Genomic DNA, 16,778 nt, shown 5'->3' on the forward strand with positions numbered 1-16,778 from the left:
TGTGCTGATGGCACGAAGCCTGCTTGGGAAGGAGCCTGTTTCTCCTTCTCTTTGCCTCTCACCTGCTTGTGCTCTCTTTCTCTCTCTCAAAATAAATAAATAAACTTTAAAAATACTTCTTGTTATAAATGTGTAACAAACTACTCCCAAATTCATTTAAAGAGGCAATTTATTTTTATCTTTCACATTTCTGAGGATTGAAGGACTCAGTTTGATAGTTCTCATTTGGGAGTGCAAGTATGATAGCAGTCAAATGGAAGTTGGAGTTAGGTTTGCATACAAGCTTTTTAACTCACATGTTGGGATTGGGGCTGAGATGTTTGGAATATTTGGGTGGTTGGCTGGGCATTAATCTCTCTCCACACGTGACTAACTTTGACTTTCTCACTGCGTGGTGGTCTCAGGGTAGAGACATTTTACAAGGTGGTTATCACTCCCTAGAGAGACATTCCAAGAGATCCAAACAGAAGCTGCAAGGCTCCTCATGACATAAACTTGGAATTACATAGCATCACTTCTTAGATATATTTTGGTTAAAGCAATCACAGGTCAGCTGAGATTCCAGGATGTGGAAAAATTCCTTCCCAAAATGTGTGAATTGCAGTGTCCGGGAAAGAAAGAAGTTGATGGCAGCCTCTTTGGAGACAGCATATCACACTAATATATTCATTCCAGACTATAAATTTTCCTAAAAATAAAGTATTAACTGCATCCCACAGGTTTTCTGTGTTGTAATGTGTTATCATTCAATTCAATATATTTCCCAATCTACATTCACCCTTCTTTGGGTTATTTTGAGGTATATTTTGAAGGTTTTTCAAACATTTGAGGCATTTGCAATCATTTTATTATTATGAAATGCTATATTAATTCCACTATGGACACATTATAATCTACGTGGTTCAATTCTTCAAAATTTGTTAAGACTTGCTTCATATGCCAGCACATGATCAATTCTGGTTAAAAAAAAAAAAATCTATGTTTACTGGAAAATAAGATGTATTCAGTAATTCTCAAGTACTACATTTTCTGTATGTGTATATGCATATATATTATATGTATATATTTCAAATATATATAAATATGTGGATTTAATTAGTTCAAGTTTGTTAACCATGTATTTCATATCTTTGTATCATTAAGGATTTTTCTTTATATGCTCGTTATACCAAGCACTGTTCACTATATCAGCTAGTGAAAGTGGCAGAGTAAAGTTTCCCTATGTTATTTTTACATTTGTTCTTTATGACTATTGAAAATTTCGTTCTATATATTTGGAAGCTCTGTTGTGACATACAAATTTAGAATTGCCACATCTTCCTAGCAAATTAACCCTTTGTTATTATGAAGTGTTCCTCTTTAGATCCAGTTACGTTTCTTTCATTAAAGTTGAGGTTTAATGATATTAGTATAGCTATATCAGTTTTCTTTTGGTTTGTGTTTGCATGACATTTTGTTTCTATACTTTTAACCTTTTTCATATTCATACATTCAACAAACTATATCCATATAGTTATATCTATCTATATGTGTTATTGTAAATATTCTAATGTATTTAAGTTGTGGTATTACATCATTGACTTTTAATGTATTCCCTGACATATTTGGATGAAAGTTACCATTTTACTATTTTTCTAAAATTCTATATATTTTATGTTACTTTTGCTCTCTGCTATTTTATCCTTTTAAATTTATTATTTTTGCCGTTCTATTTGCACTCTATATTAGATTGTCAGTTATACATCCTATATTATTCTTTCAGTAGTTACTATAGATATTAAAACATCTATTATTAAACTCTAATATAAATTAGTGCTTTAACCACTTCCTTGGTAATTCTAGAAACTTACATTTTAACTCCATTATGCTTTTCCTGCTTTTATGTTATTGCTATCATGCTTTTTAATTTCAGATCAAAAGACCCCATAAGATTTTTTATTATTATTTTGCATGGTCAAAAATAATATAAACATCCATATGTTTACCTTTTCTGCTATTCATTATTGCTTCCTGCATTTCTGTACTTCTTTCTGGAATAATGTTCCCTCTGCCTGAAAATTGCTTTTAGTATTTCTTTTCATATGGACTGCTGGCACAACTTTTCTTTTCTTTTTTTTCAGATTCCATTTGTTGGGAAATGATACCTTCACCTTAATTTTTAAATAAACTTACAAAAATATTTAGAACAGTTTTTGATTTTGCAGGAAAAAAACTGCAAAGATAGTACAGAGTTCCAGTATATCCCGTATATTCCACATTCCACTATTATAAATATTTTATATTAGTATGATACATTTGTTATAATAATAAGCCAATATTGATACCTTATTGTTGACTAAAGTCCATACTTTACTCAGGCTTCCTTACTTTTTACTTGCTGCCCTTTTCGTGTCCCAGGATCCCATCCAGGTTTTATTTAGTTGTCATGTACCCTTAACTTATTTTAGGCCGTGACAGTTTCTACTACTTTCCTTGCTTTTGGTGACCTTGACATTTTTGAGGAGTACTAGTCAGGTACTTTATAGACTGTCTTTCAATTTGGATTTTTATGATGTCTTTGCTGTTATTAGACTGGGATTATGTGTTTTGAGGAGGAAGATCACAGAGGTAAAGTGCCATTTTCATGACATCATATCAGAGATATAAATTATCAACATGATTTAGCACTGTTGATGTCAGCCTTGATCTTCAGGCTGACATACTGTTTGTCAGGTTTTTCGACTGTAAGGTTACTGTTGTTTATCCCTTTTTCCATCCTGTATTCTTTGGAATAGGGTCATTTAAAATGGGGTCTTTGGAATGGGGTCACTTCAAGAGTGGAGAGTTATGCTTCCCTTTCTTTGAGGATGAAGTACCTACATATATTATTTGGATCTCTTCTGCACAGATTTGTCTATCTTCTCCATTTATTACATCTTAATTTTTGAAGAAGAGTATCAATGGAATAGAATTCTACATTGGCAGTTATTCGGAGCATTTCAAAAGTGGCATTCCATTATCAATTAAATTTCCTTTTGAATATAATGTGACTTTCTGTCTGCTTTTAAGATTTTCTCATTATCCTTTTTTTTCTCATGTGTTTTACTGTGATATACTTTTATGTGTTTTGTTTTGTATTTTTTCTCCTTGGAGTTTTGTGCCTTTCTTTCAGTTTTAGAGAAATTGTATCCACGGTTATCTCTTCGAATATTGCTTTTGCCCTATTTTCTCTCTTTTCTTCCTAGTACTGCATAACACATGTTTGTAAGACTTTTGAACTATACATCATTTGTCTCATGCTTTTTTCTGTTTTGTTTTGTTTTATCATCTTTCTTTTCTTTCTTTACTTCAGTCTAGATATATTCCACTAGATATATTTCTGTCTTCTAGGTTATTAATTCTATAAACAGCTCTTTATCATATGCCATTAATACCATATACTTCATTTTTCCATTAAAGTTTTCTTTTTCATTTCTACTATTTACAATTGATTTTTTAAAATTCTTTTTCTTAAGTTTATTTATTTAGTTTGAGACAGAGTGCAAGTGGAGGAGGGGAACAGAGAGGGGGACAATCTCAAGCAGGCTCTGTGTCATCATCATAGAAGCCACAAGGGACTCAATCTCATGAAACCATGATATCATGACCTGAACTGAAATCAAGAGTCAGACACTTAACTGATGGAGCCACCCAGGCGCCCCTACGTTCATTTGATTATTTATATAAATTCTTCTTTTCAGGTAAAACTTTCCATCTTGTCATCAATTTTCTCATTTCTATAAATCTACTCTTCTTAGACTTGCTTTATGATACTGAAGCTGGATCTTATGAATATATCTCCCTGGTCAGATGATGCAATGTTAAGTCATCTTGGTAGAGGGCCTAGAGGAACTCTGGAAGAGAAAAAGGCCAGTGCTTTCTGTTTTGCAGGTGTGGACACTGTGTCTGCCAGCAGGTGGGAAGCATCTCCACCAGCAAGCAGCGCCCCCTGCCAGTGGTGTATCAGCTTCAGAAAGTCTCACCAGTACCCCAACAGGCAGATTCTCAGTGAATCTCACTGCTATGCCCAGCAACAGGCTCCTGCTCACTGTCCCTGGCCAGCAGCCCCACTGCAAATTTCTGTGCCATAAAGTGGGACATAGCCCCACCCTCTCCAAGATCTAAATTTCAAACTGTGGGGGTTAGAGGGGTGGGAGAATGCTTCCAAGTACATTCCTTTCTTGGGTATTCTCCTTCAGTCCTAGACATAGTAGCTGCTCCCTATCATCTGCTATTCCTATATTCTTCAACATTCTCTTTATCCCCCTGAGTACTTTATCCTCAGTTCCTAATTAATAATCTGTATTACCTTTTTTTGGTCCTGATCAAATCTTTGCATGGTTTCTGTCTCTTACTAGACTTTGACTGGTATACTTTCTCTTCAGTATCTTCATCCCTCAAATTTTGGCTTCCATGATAGGTCTGAATTCCAATTTATATCACCTCAGCCCCATGTACCTTTTCTCCTTGTTAGCAGCCACTTTCTTCTCACCTTTTCAGTTTGTCCCATTATGTTACTTATGAATCAACCCCTCGAGGGGTAAACTCACCTCACTGACTTTCCTGCCTGCCATGATATTCTCTGATGTCTTCAGATGAATGATTTTTATATTAAATGCAACTTTTCTAGCTGTTCTAGGGTGGAGAATTGGTCTACTATTTACACTATCATAGCCAATAAAAGAACTCCTATCCACAGTATTTGAATAGGATCTTCCTTACTTTTCCTTACATTAGCCCAAAGAAAACCTCATTAATTGAAGCATTGTAAGTTTGTTTATTTTTCTTAACAATTTGACTCAGTCAACAAGCCAGTTAGTAAGCTTATTAACCAAAACAGTATGATACTGGCAAAAAAAACAGACACATAGATCAATGGAAAAGGATAGAAAGCCCAGAAATAAACCCATGCTTATATGGGCAATTAATCTTTGACAAAGGGGGCAAGAATATATAGTGGGAAAAGACAGTCTTCAATAAGTGGTGGTGGGAAAAAAAAACAACTACATGCAAAAGAATGAAACTGGACAACTTCCTTACACCATATACACAAATAAACTCAAAATGGATTAAAGATCTAAAGGTGAGACACGAAACCATTAAAACCCTAAAAGAAAATAGGCAGTAATCTCTTACATCAGCCCTAGCAACACTTTTCTAGATATGTCTCCTCGGGCAAGGGAAACAAAAGCAAAAATAAGCTACTGAGACTAAACCAAAAAAAAAAAAAAAAAAAAAAACAAAAACAAAACAAAAACAAAAACAAAAACAAAAAAACCCAAAAAACAAAAAAAGTTTTGCACAGTGAAGACTATCAACGAAACAAAAAGGCAACCTACTGAATGGGACGGGATATTTGCAAACGATATACCAAATAAAGGGTTACTATCCAAAATATATAAAGACCTTACACAATTGAACACCAAAAAAATAATAATTCGATTAAAAAATGAGGGGAGGGGTGCCTGGGTGGTTCAGTTAGTTAAGTGTCTGACTTCAGTTCAGGTCATGATCTCGTGGTTCGTGAGCTCGAGCTCCACATGGGGCTCTGTGCTGACAGCCTGCTGACAGCTGACAAGCCTAATTCAGATTCTGTGTTCCCCTCTCTTTTTGCCCCTCATGCTCTGTCACTCTCTCTCAAAAATAAAATAAACATTAAAAAATTAAATAAATTAATAAATAATTAATAAATAAATTTTTAAAAATGAGGAGAAGACTTGAAGAGACGTTTTTCCAGAGGAGCTATACATGGCCAACAGACACATGAAAAGACACTCAATGTCACTAATTGTCAGGGAAATGCAAATCAAAGTCACAATGAGATATCATCTCATACCTGTCAGAATGGCTAGATTCAAAAAACAAACAATAAAAAAATCAAAAGTATTGGTGAGAAAAGGGAACATCATACAGTGTTGTTGGGAACGTAATTGGTGCCACCACTATGAAAACCAGTATGGGGTTCCTCAAAAAGTTAAAAACAGAAATATTATATGGTCCGATAATTCCACTACTCAACATTACCCAAAGAAAACAAAAACAGCAACTCCAAAAGGTATATACTCCTATGTTTACTGCAGAGTTATTTACTACAGCCAAGATATGGAAGCGACTCAAGTGATAATGAAGATGTGGTGTAGATATACCATGGAAAATTAACCCAATCATAAAAAAAGAATGAAATCTTCCTATTTGTGACCACATGGATGGACCAAGAGGATATTTGGTAAGTGAAATAAGTCAGACAGAGAAAGACAAGTACCATATGATTTCACTTACATGTGGAAACTATAAAACAAAACAATAAGAGCAGACAAAGACCCAAAGGAACCGGTGGTTGACAGAGGGGAAGAGGGTGGAGGGATGTGTAAAATGGGTAAAGGGAAGAGAGAGGTACAGGCTTTTAATCATGGAATAAGTCACAGGAATAAAAAGTACAGTGTAGGAAATATAGTCAATATTACTGTAACAGCATTGTATGGTGACAGATGATAGCTACACTTGTGGTGACCACAGCATAACATATAGACTTGTAAAATCACTGTTCTATACCTGAAACTAACGTCACATTGTGTTCAACTGTACCTCAATTTAAAAAAAGAATTGGAATATATATACTTTTCTACCCAGCAATTCTACTTTCAAGACGACATCCAAGGGAAATGATTACAAGTGTCCATGATTTATGTATTTTTAATTTTTTATGTTTTATTTATTTCTTTTGAGAGGGGGGCAGAGAGAGAGGGAAAGAATCTCAAGCAGTCTCGTACCATCAGTGCAGAGCCTGACATGGGGCTTGAACTCATGAACCGTGAGATCACGACCTGAGCCGAAATGAAGAGTCAGACACTCAACCGACTGAGCCACGCAGGCATCCCCATGGTTTATGTATTTTTAAATATCAGAGGAGGAAAAATGGAAACTAAATATCATATAGTAGAATTTTAAGTAAATTATAATACATCCAAACAGAGGACTGCTATAGAATAATCAACATTCCAGGGGAATATTTATTCACCTCTGCAAATGTCATCACACAATAAGGGTGTGTACATATATAATGGTAACCCTATGTGTATCTACTTATATAAGATATATCAATATATTTTATTAGAAAAAAATTGCAAGAACATACTAAAATATGCTAAAACTTTGTATCTCTGAATGAAGTAATTATTGATGATTTTTGTTTTGTTGCTCTGTCCTTGGCTGCTTCCCAACTTCTTTGTAATAAGTATACTTTGAGAAAAATAGCACAATAAATGCAAAAAAAATATGTAAAGTTGAGGCTAAAAGGTTGCTAGTAGTTTTTCTTTTTTATACACTCTGTCATGGTGCACAATTACATCACTTTAAGTATATTCACTTGAATTTTAGAATACATAGTATGCTATTTTTAAATGAATAATCTTTAAGATTTTGCTTTCTAATTTGCTTTGTGAGGAGTTTAAAGCTACTCAATGATACAGAATGTTGGTGTTTTATTCAGTTCATTTCCCATGGCCAAGGCTATATCATACCATCAGTTGGATGCTCCATACTTGAAAAAGCAGCAATGCATGCCAATGCTTTCAGTCTCTGGAGGAATCTTCACATTCAAGTGGTAAGAACAGAATTCTAGGATACCCTCAGTGGAAGTTATAGGAGAGACCATGTACTCTTAAGAAAATTTGATCCACGCTTATGTACTGGAGATTTGATGAAAGGAAAGGATGCCACACATTTTATACCAAGAACCTCCCACTAGGTCTAAAGTAGAAACCGTTTAAGGATGACTAAATGCAACAGGCAGGCAACTTCCCTGAACACACAATTCCAAAGATAGTAATTCATGTTTGGCTTAAGAGCGATGAACACAAGAGTAAACCCCTTTATGAAATGTTTGTTGTTAACTTCACAGTTCTTAATTTTGTCATCTGTACACTAAGGAAAAAGAAAGTAACTACTTTATAAGGCTTCTGTGAGAATGAAATTCAGTAACACATTTAAAAGTCTTAGCACGCTTTCTAACATAATTTCTATAAACAGAAGCTATTGTTATTATTTTTTATTAGCTACACATTAGCTATTATTATCACATACTTGAGAATTCAAACCTGGCTCACAGAAGGCATTCAATTGGCTTTCTTGTTTAATTTGTATTAAATGTGAATTCAGTTTTAATACGGACAGAATTATAAATTTATAGTAACAAATATCACATTTCTTATACTACACCAGAGAAAGCTCAAAAACAATTTTGTTTTTCCTCTGATAGCGCTGTTTTCATGTAACCCTGCTGTTTTCATATATAATCTGAGATTTTTTTAAAACTTGGCTGAATAATTCCACCAAAGGATAGAATTCATTACTAGTGCTGGTTCACTGGTCAGCTACATATTGACATCAATAAATATAAAATATAAACATGCATTTCCTCTTCTACTGTTTTCTAGTTTTCTTTAAAAAGGAAATAATAAAGCATGGTATACATGCGGTGACCTCATATACTCAAAAAATGAAAATATAAAGTTATTGTTATCAACTAAAAGTCAGTGTCTATAAGTAAAAAATTTGAAAGTCAGTGGCTTTGAAGATGGTTCTGAAAACCAAGTCAATACTTAGGATTTTAAATTGCAGTTTTATAAGATACTCACTGCATGATAGATTTCAGGCTGTTTCATGTGTCCAATGTCATTCAAGGTTGCAAATAAATTTGGCCTTTCAAAAGCAAGATGAATGACAAAAATTCTCTGACATATAGCAAGTCTTCCAGGTTAGGCATGACAAAAGTTCAATGATATCATCAAGGCTATCAATCCATCTGTAATGACATACTGCAGTCTCTTCAAGAATTAAATATGATGTTTGCAAGAGCAGTGTTGCATTTCTGGTTGTAGGACAAATACAACAGAACTGCAAACACATGAAAGGTCTGTTGAACAAGCTATACAAATAGGCTGTTAATTTCTATCTTTAAACACAATTTGTGAATTTAGGCTCCTTAGAGTTGATTATTTTCTTAAAACATTCTTCTGTTCTAAAATCATGTGATCCATTTAGTCTGTTTTTATGCAGTTTTAGTAATAGTGCACAATGCTTTCAGGAACACAGCAAATCTTACACAGAGGTGGCCACAGTGCAGAATAAAGTCAAAATGAGAACTGTTTTATTTTACTCACATCTTTCTCTAAACCAAATGGTTGGCCCAATTTAGTATGTGTATTTTTGTTTTTAAAGGATTGTGTGTTTGCTTTGTGAAAATCACCCCAAAGATCACACACAGATCTTATGTATCACACTAATTTTCAAATCAATGGGCTTCATGAAGTGAATGACCTAAGCTTCTTATTGCAATTAGCTTTTACAGAAAATCAGTTAATTTTTTTGTAGGTCCCAAGCTTAATGTAATTCTCTTTAGATTTAGGTAAGGTATGGCATTAATCAACATCTCTGAGAAATTCATACATGCCCTAAATATAATTAGGAAATGCGCTTAAACAACGTTCTGGGTTTTTATGACCTCATTTTGAGATTATAGAATTACGCATGAAGGATAATAATAATATATTTATTCTGAAGATTTAGATAACGCCAAAGGAATAACTTCTATACATAGTCTTAATTCTAGGATTTTCCTTAAATTGGTGCATGCGATTTAATTTCAAGGCCTGAGCAACCCGTTCAATCCCCAGTCACTAGGGAACAAACTACAAACCTCGCAACAAAAATCTTGACCTTCATGAGTCTCCTGATGTCCAACCACGTTCTTATACTGTTCATCACTGGTTATGTAGAGACAGAAAGGAGGAATGTGGAAATGTGCTAGACTATTGGAGAAAGTATCAGAAGAGATCATTCCTTGTGAACTAATAACTTCATTCTTTACATGGCCACTCTATAAGGCAGAAAACAATTAGAAGGCAATAAAATATTAGAGTTGACAGAATCTAGGTTTGATTCCTAGTTCCACCACTTAACACAAGATACTGTGCAATTCACTTCACATTTGTGAACCTCTTCTAACTCATTTAAAAAATAATGTGATGATACTTCATAGGATATTGAGAAGCAAAACTATGATAATACCTATGACAATGCCATGCACATTTTGAAACCCCCTGTAAATGCTCTCTCAGGGACAATACAAATTTCTTTCATGTTTCCACTAAGTGGCTTTTCTTAAAGATTCAGCAGAAATTCATCTGACAAAGGGAACTGTGGAAAAAACAAGGTACATAGGAAATAAGTTATATTCAACAATGACTACTTTAAAATGAGTGAAACCAGAGATAGTGAAAAAAGAGCCATTATATTATAGTGCACTCATTTAATGTAGCCTATGTTTTTAGAGATATATTTATTTTTTAAAGAAATTTTTAAAAAGGGCAAAAATATTAAAACCAAAATTATGTTGTCTTTAAGCGTATGTCATAGCTCACTAAATTTGCAATAAATCAGTCAGGTTAAATAATAACTCTAAAATTATCACTGCCTTACTGTAGCCCCTTTCTATTAATAATTAGGAATTGTTTGAAATATTTTGGGGTACTTACAGTGCTATTTTTAACTGTAATTTTCAACTGAAACTAATAATCTCATACTAACTATAGTGATATAGTCAAGACTATGGTGTTTGCTTTCACTCTTTGCAGACAAGATACTCTATGTGGAAAGACCAAAATACTCCATCAAAAAACTGCTAGAGCTGATACATGAATTCAGCAAAGTTGCAGGATATAAAATCAACATACAGAAATCAGTTGCATTTCTATACACCAATAATGAAGCAGCAGAAAGAGAAAACAAGGAGTCGATCCCATTTACAATTGCATCAAAACCCACAAAACACACAGGAATAAACCTAACCAAAGAGGTAAAAGATCTGTACACTGAAAACTATGGAAAGTTTATGAAAGAAATTGAAGAAGACACAAAGAAATGGAAAATATTCCATGCTCGTGGATTGGAAGAACAAATACTGTTAAAATGTCAATACTACCTAAAGCAATCTACACATTCAACACAATCCCTATCAAAATAACACCAAAATTCTTCACAGAGCTAGAACAAACAATTCTAAAATTTGTATGGAACCACAAAATACCCTGGATAGCCAAAGTAATTGTGAGAAAGAAAACTTAACCTGGAGGCATCACAATTCCAGACTTCGAGCTATATTAAAAAGCTGTAATCATCAAGATAATACAGTACTAGCACAAAAGCAGACACAGAGATCAATGGAACACAACAGAGAACCCAGAAATGGACCCACAAATGTATGGCCAACTAATCTTCGATAAAGCAAGAAACAGTATCCAATGGAAAAAAGACATTATCTTCAGCAAATGGTGCTGGGAAAACTAGACAGGCGACATGCAGAAAAATGAACCTGGACCACTTTCTTACACCATACACAAAAAATAAACTCAAAATAGATGAAAGACCTCAATATAAGACAGGAAACCATCAAAATCCTCGAGGAGAAAAGAGGCAACAACCACTTTGACCTCGGCCTCAGCAAATTCTTACTGGACATGTCTCGGGAGGCAAGGGAAACAAAAGAAAAAACAAACTATTGGGACCTCACCAAGATAAAAATCTGCACAGCAAAGGAAACAATCAACAAAACTAAAAGGCGACCAAGGAATGGGAGAAGATATTTGCAAATGACATACTGAATAAAGAGTTAGTATCCAAAATCTATGAAGAACTTATCAAACTCAATACTCAAAAAACAAATACTCCAGGGAAGAAATGGGCTAAAGACATGAACAGATACTTTTACAAAGAAGACATCCAGATGGCTAACAGACACATGAAAAGATGAAAAGATGCTCAATATCACTGATCATCAGGGAAATACAGCCACTCTGAAACAGTATGAAGGTGTCTCAAAAAAAAAAAAAAAAAGTAAAAATAGGTCTACCCTACCTACAATCCAGGAATTGCACTCCTAGGTATTTATCCAAAGGATACAAAAATGATTTGAAAGGGCACACACACCTCAGTGTTTACAGCAGCACTATAAACAATAGCCAAATTATGGAAAGAGCCCAATGTCCATCAATTAAACCTATAAAGAAGATGTGGTGTACATATACAATGTGATATTACTCAGACTTCAAAAAGAATGAAATCTTGCCATTTGCAACAATGTGGATGGAACTAGAATGCATTATGCTGAGTGAAATAAGTCAGTCAAAGACAAATATGGTAGGATTTTATTCATATGTGTAATTTAAGACACAAAACAGATGAATACAGGGAAGAAAAGGAAAAATAATATAAAAACAGAGAGGGAGGCAAACTTTAAAAGACTTAAATACAGAAAACAAACTAAGGGTTGCTGGAGGGGAGGTGGACGGGGGGGATGAGCTAAATGGGTGATGGGCATTAAGGAGGGCACTTTTTATGATGAGCACCGGGTGTTATATGTAAGTGATGAATCAATAAATTCTATTCCTGAAACCATTATTACACTATATATGTTAACTAACTTAGATTTAAATAAAATTTTCAAAAGACTATGGTGTTTGCTTGCTCTCTATCCTTCAGTTTCCTCATCTTTAAAAAGAGGGTAATAGCTAAAGACCTGCCTCATTGGTTTGCTGTGAAGACTACATTATTACAAGTTAAATGCATGGACCTATTTAGTCATGTAGTGTTATTATTACTATTATCAATATTTCTCAAATGTTAGTTACAAATGAAATTTGTTCTCTTTTGCTTCTTTTTTTCTTTTTTCCAATTTATAACACGGTGACTTTCTAAGTGCAATCGCTTTATTTCAAATTTTCTATGCAATTTATATACTATTCTTTTTAAAGTTTATTTATTTACTTTGAGAGAGAGAGTGTGCAAGCAGGGGAGGGACAGAGAAAGAGGGTGAGGGAATCCCAAACAGGATCCTCACCAGCAGCGTGGAGCCCAATGAGGGGCTTGAACCCATGAACCCGTGAGATCATGACCTGAGCTGAAATCAAGAGTCAGAGGTCCACAATTTATATATTATTCTTACCAAGTAGCTGCAAAAAATAGCTCCACTATGTAATATGATGGAAGTTTGCAAGTTTGTAAAATACAGTCTTACTGAATTATCAGCCTTTATTCATAAAGGCAAAAAGTCACAGACAAGTCTATATCATAACTGACAAAAATTGATTGGCTCTTCTGTTCTAGGTTTCCTTTAAGTTATCAATAGCACAAATTAGTCATGATTTATAATTATAATTACCAATTATATATTATTTCACATAATTAGCATTTGCCTGCTTGCATCATATTTTCACATTCGGAGTTACATGTGAACTTCATAAATCAGGGAGGTAGAATAAGTCTTATTAATAACGGCAGAATTGAACTATCTGGATTGAGGTAGCTGTGGTGGAGAAACTTCTATCCCAGAAGACTATTAAGAAATCACATGAGCCTCTGTATCCTGAAGTAAAATGAGATATCCTAAATCTATCTTGTAGCTGGATTCTCTAGCCCTCCATTTGTGCATCATTACAGAACAATGGTAGGAACCAATGTCACATTAGTTCTAATAGTGTTTGTTTTACACATAACGTCGATCGAAGAAGACAAATTTTAAATTTTTTTATGTTTATTTATTTTTTAGAGAGACAGCACACACTCATGCATGTGCACAAGTGGGGAAGGAACAGAGAGAGAGGGGGACGGATGATCCGAAGCAGGCTCTGTGCTGACAGCAGAGAGCCCGATCGATGCAGGGCTTGAGCTCACAAACTAAGATCATGACCTGAGCCAACGCTGGATGCTTAACTGACTGAGCCCCAAAGCTCAGGCACCCCAAGAAGACAAATTTTAAATGTAGCTATTTATTTATTTGTAAAGTGCAGGCCACTCCATGACCTAGAAAATACTCCGGTCCTAGAAAATTTCCCAGTATAAGGTATGACAAGTACAGATAATTTCTAGATTGCAAATTCGACTACTGATCTACATTTTAGAAATCAGAAAGGCGAAGTTCTAATAAACTATAGTTATTGCTTCTTTAAGTAACTTTATTGAGATAGATTTGTCTGTGAAAATTATATGCATTTAAGGCATACAACTTGATGTTTTGATACATATACATTGTGCAAAGACCACCACAATCAAGGTAAATACATTACCCATCACTTCTACATTATCACTATTGTGTGTGTGTATATGTGTGTGGTGGGTATATTTAGATTTAATATATAAGAAACTCATACAACTCAATAGCAAAGAAATGAAATAACTCAATTTTTAAAATGGGCAAAGGACCTAAATAGACATTTTTCAAAAGAAGACATACAATGGCCAATAGGTATGTGAAAGTGTTCTCAATATCACTGATTATCAGGAAAAATGCAAATCAAAACCACAATGAGATATCATTCATACTTATTAGAATCACAATTATAAAAAAGACAAAAGATAACAAGTGTTGAAGTGGATGTGGAGAAAAGGGCACCACTATTGGGGGAAATGTAAATTAGTATAGCCATTATGAAAATATGGTATGGAGTTCTTCAAAAAATTAATAATAGAAATAACATATAATTCTAGCAATTCTACTTCTGGGTATATATCCAAGGGAAATGAAATCTGAGTCTCAAAGAGGTATCTATATTCCCATGTTCATTACAGCATTAGTGACAACAGCCAAGACATGGAAATAGCTTAAATGTTCACCAATGGACAGATGGGCAAAGAAAATGTAGTATATATACACAATGGGATATTATTCAGCCTTAAAACCAAAAAAGGAAATCCTGCCATTTGCAACAACATGGATGAAACTGGAGGACATTATGTTAAGTGAAATAAGCCAGACACAAAGACAAATACTGTATGGTCTCACTTTTAACATGGAATCTAAAATAATCAAATTCGCTGAAGCAGAGAGTAGAATAGTGGTTGGTTGCCAGGAAGAGAAGGGGATACAAAATGAGATGTTGGTCAAAGAGCACAGTTTCAGTACTGTAAGACAAGTCAGTTCTAGAGATCCAATGCACAGCATGGTGAATGATAGTTAACAATACTGTATTATACAGTCATTCACTTACTTGGTAAATGTTTATTGAATGTCTTCTTTATGCTGGGGCCAAAGGATCCAGAGATCAAACCCAGTATTATTATTTTTCAAAATAAACTTTCATTCCCATGCTACATAAGCTTACTGGCTAGTATGGGATATATAATTCAACAAGTTGCTATAAATTAACTAAAGACAAGGTTGAAACTCATGCTCACTGAAACATAAGCTTTCTGGCTCCAAAGTAGTTTGTCTTCTCCACTCTAAGCTGCCTACTAAGAAATTATTGCCTCATTAAAATATTCATCTAAATCACCCTCCACCTCCCCATCTAAACTGCCATGTCATTTTAACATGGTTGGAAGTCATTGCTCAGATGATGCAACATATATCTACCCAATCACTGAACAGTCACCTTTTACAATTATGATAGTTGATGTGCTTATGACCCCATCAAACATTCTCTTATTCTTCCCTCATTTGATTTTCAACCATAAAAGAAAAAACTCATTATGCAAAAACATTTCCCAACCCTCAGAATATTGATTTGAAGGTGAGATTTCCAACACATCATACAACATGGAGGTTTTACTTAAAGCACTTACTTAAAATATCCATATATCTTCTCAAGCTTTATTTTCTGGCATAGAGCAAAAGTGGCTCTGAAGTCAGAATGGGTTCAAATTCTGGCTCACTACTACTACTTATAATAATAATTATTATTATAATTATTGTTATATATAATTATATAATAATAATTATATAATAATGCATGATTATATTATTTTGTAATTCTATAATAATAATAATTATTATTATTATTGTATTCAAATACCAGTCTGATCACACATGGTCCAAGAAAACTCAAATAATAAGCCAAATATAAACACATGTTAAAGACTGCTCTTCAAACATCATGGCCAATGATGCTATGTTTATTGTATTCCTTATCTTATTGTTTCAAATGCCAGTCTGATCACACATGGTCCAAGAACACTCAAATAATAAACCAAATGTTAAAGATTGATTTTCAAACATTATAGCCAATGATGCCATGCTTGTCTATGATCTTGCCAACATCAAATCACATCCATACCTCAGTAGCCACCAAACCATTCAACAGAGCTTCCTTAACTATGAGCTGTTTGAAGCTATGATTTTGAACACTCTCAACTATTTATTTCACGCTCTGAATAGCTTTAGGGGTCTTAGCAGGGGTTGGAAGAACCAGCTCAACCTTGGCATTGGGCCAAAATGTGGCCAATCAGGTCTCCGAGTAAGTTATATCAGTGTTTACCAGCACTGGGCCTTCCCTGTGAGGTTATGGACAAACTGGGCCATGGTTCCAAGATGCATAAAGGGCTCACAACTTATTAGCTGTGTGACTGTTCCCAATAGTGTTGCTATGTATCAAATCAGTTCAAAATTTGGTAGCTTAAAAGTAATTATTGTGTTGTCTCACAGTTCCAGTGGAATTTGGGAAGCCATGGCTAGGAAGTACTGGCTCCAAATCTCTTATGAGCTACAGTCAGTGTGAATGGAGCTAGAAAAGCAAAGACAGACTGGAGCTGCGGGGAGCTGGTCAGGCACCTCTCTCTCTTCTCCAGATGGCCTTTCATTAGAGCTATTTTGAGCTTCCTCAAAACAAGATGGTCTCAGGGCTGTGGACTGACAACATGGCAGCTCAAGGCTCCAGTACAAGTGTTCTAGTGATGCAGGTGGATGCTGTGTCTTCTTTCCTGACCAAGCC

The 16,778-nt window shown here is 34.6% G+C and overlaps 1 pseudogene; it reads right to left on the minus strand.

The window, feature by feature from the left end:
• Nucleotides 1-16,058: 16,058 nt before the first annotated feature.
• LOC132683350 (ATP synthase F(0) complex subunit g, mitochondrial pseudogene) lies at nucleotides 16,059-16,369 on the minus strand (annotated as a pseudogene).
• Nucleotides 16,370-16,778: the final 409 nt, after the last annotated feature.

Source organism: Panthera onca, chromosome C2, assembly GCF_046562875.1.
Source record: "Panthera onca isolate mPanOnc1 chromosome C2, mPanOnc1 haplotype 2, whole genome shotgun sequence".
Lineage (NCBI taxonomy): Eukaryota > Metazoa > Chordata > Mammalia > Carnivora > Felidae > Panthera > Panthera onca.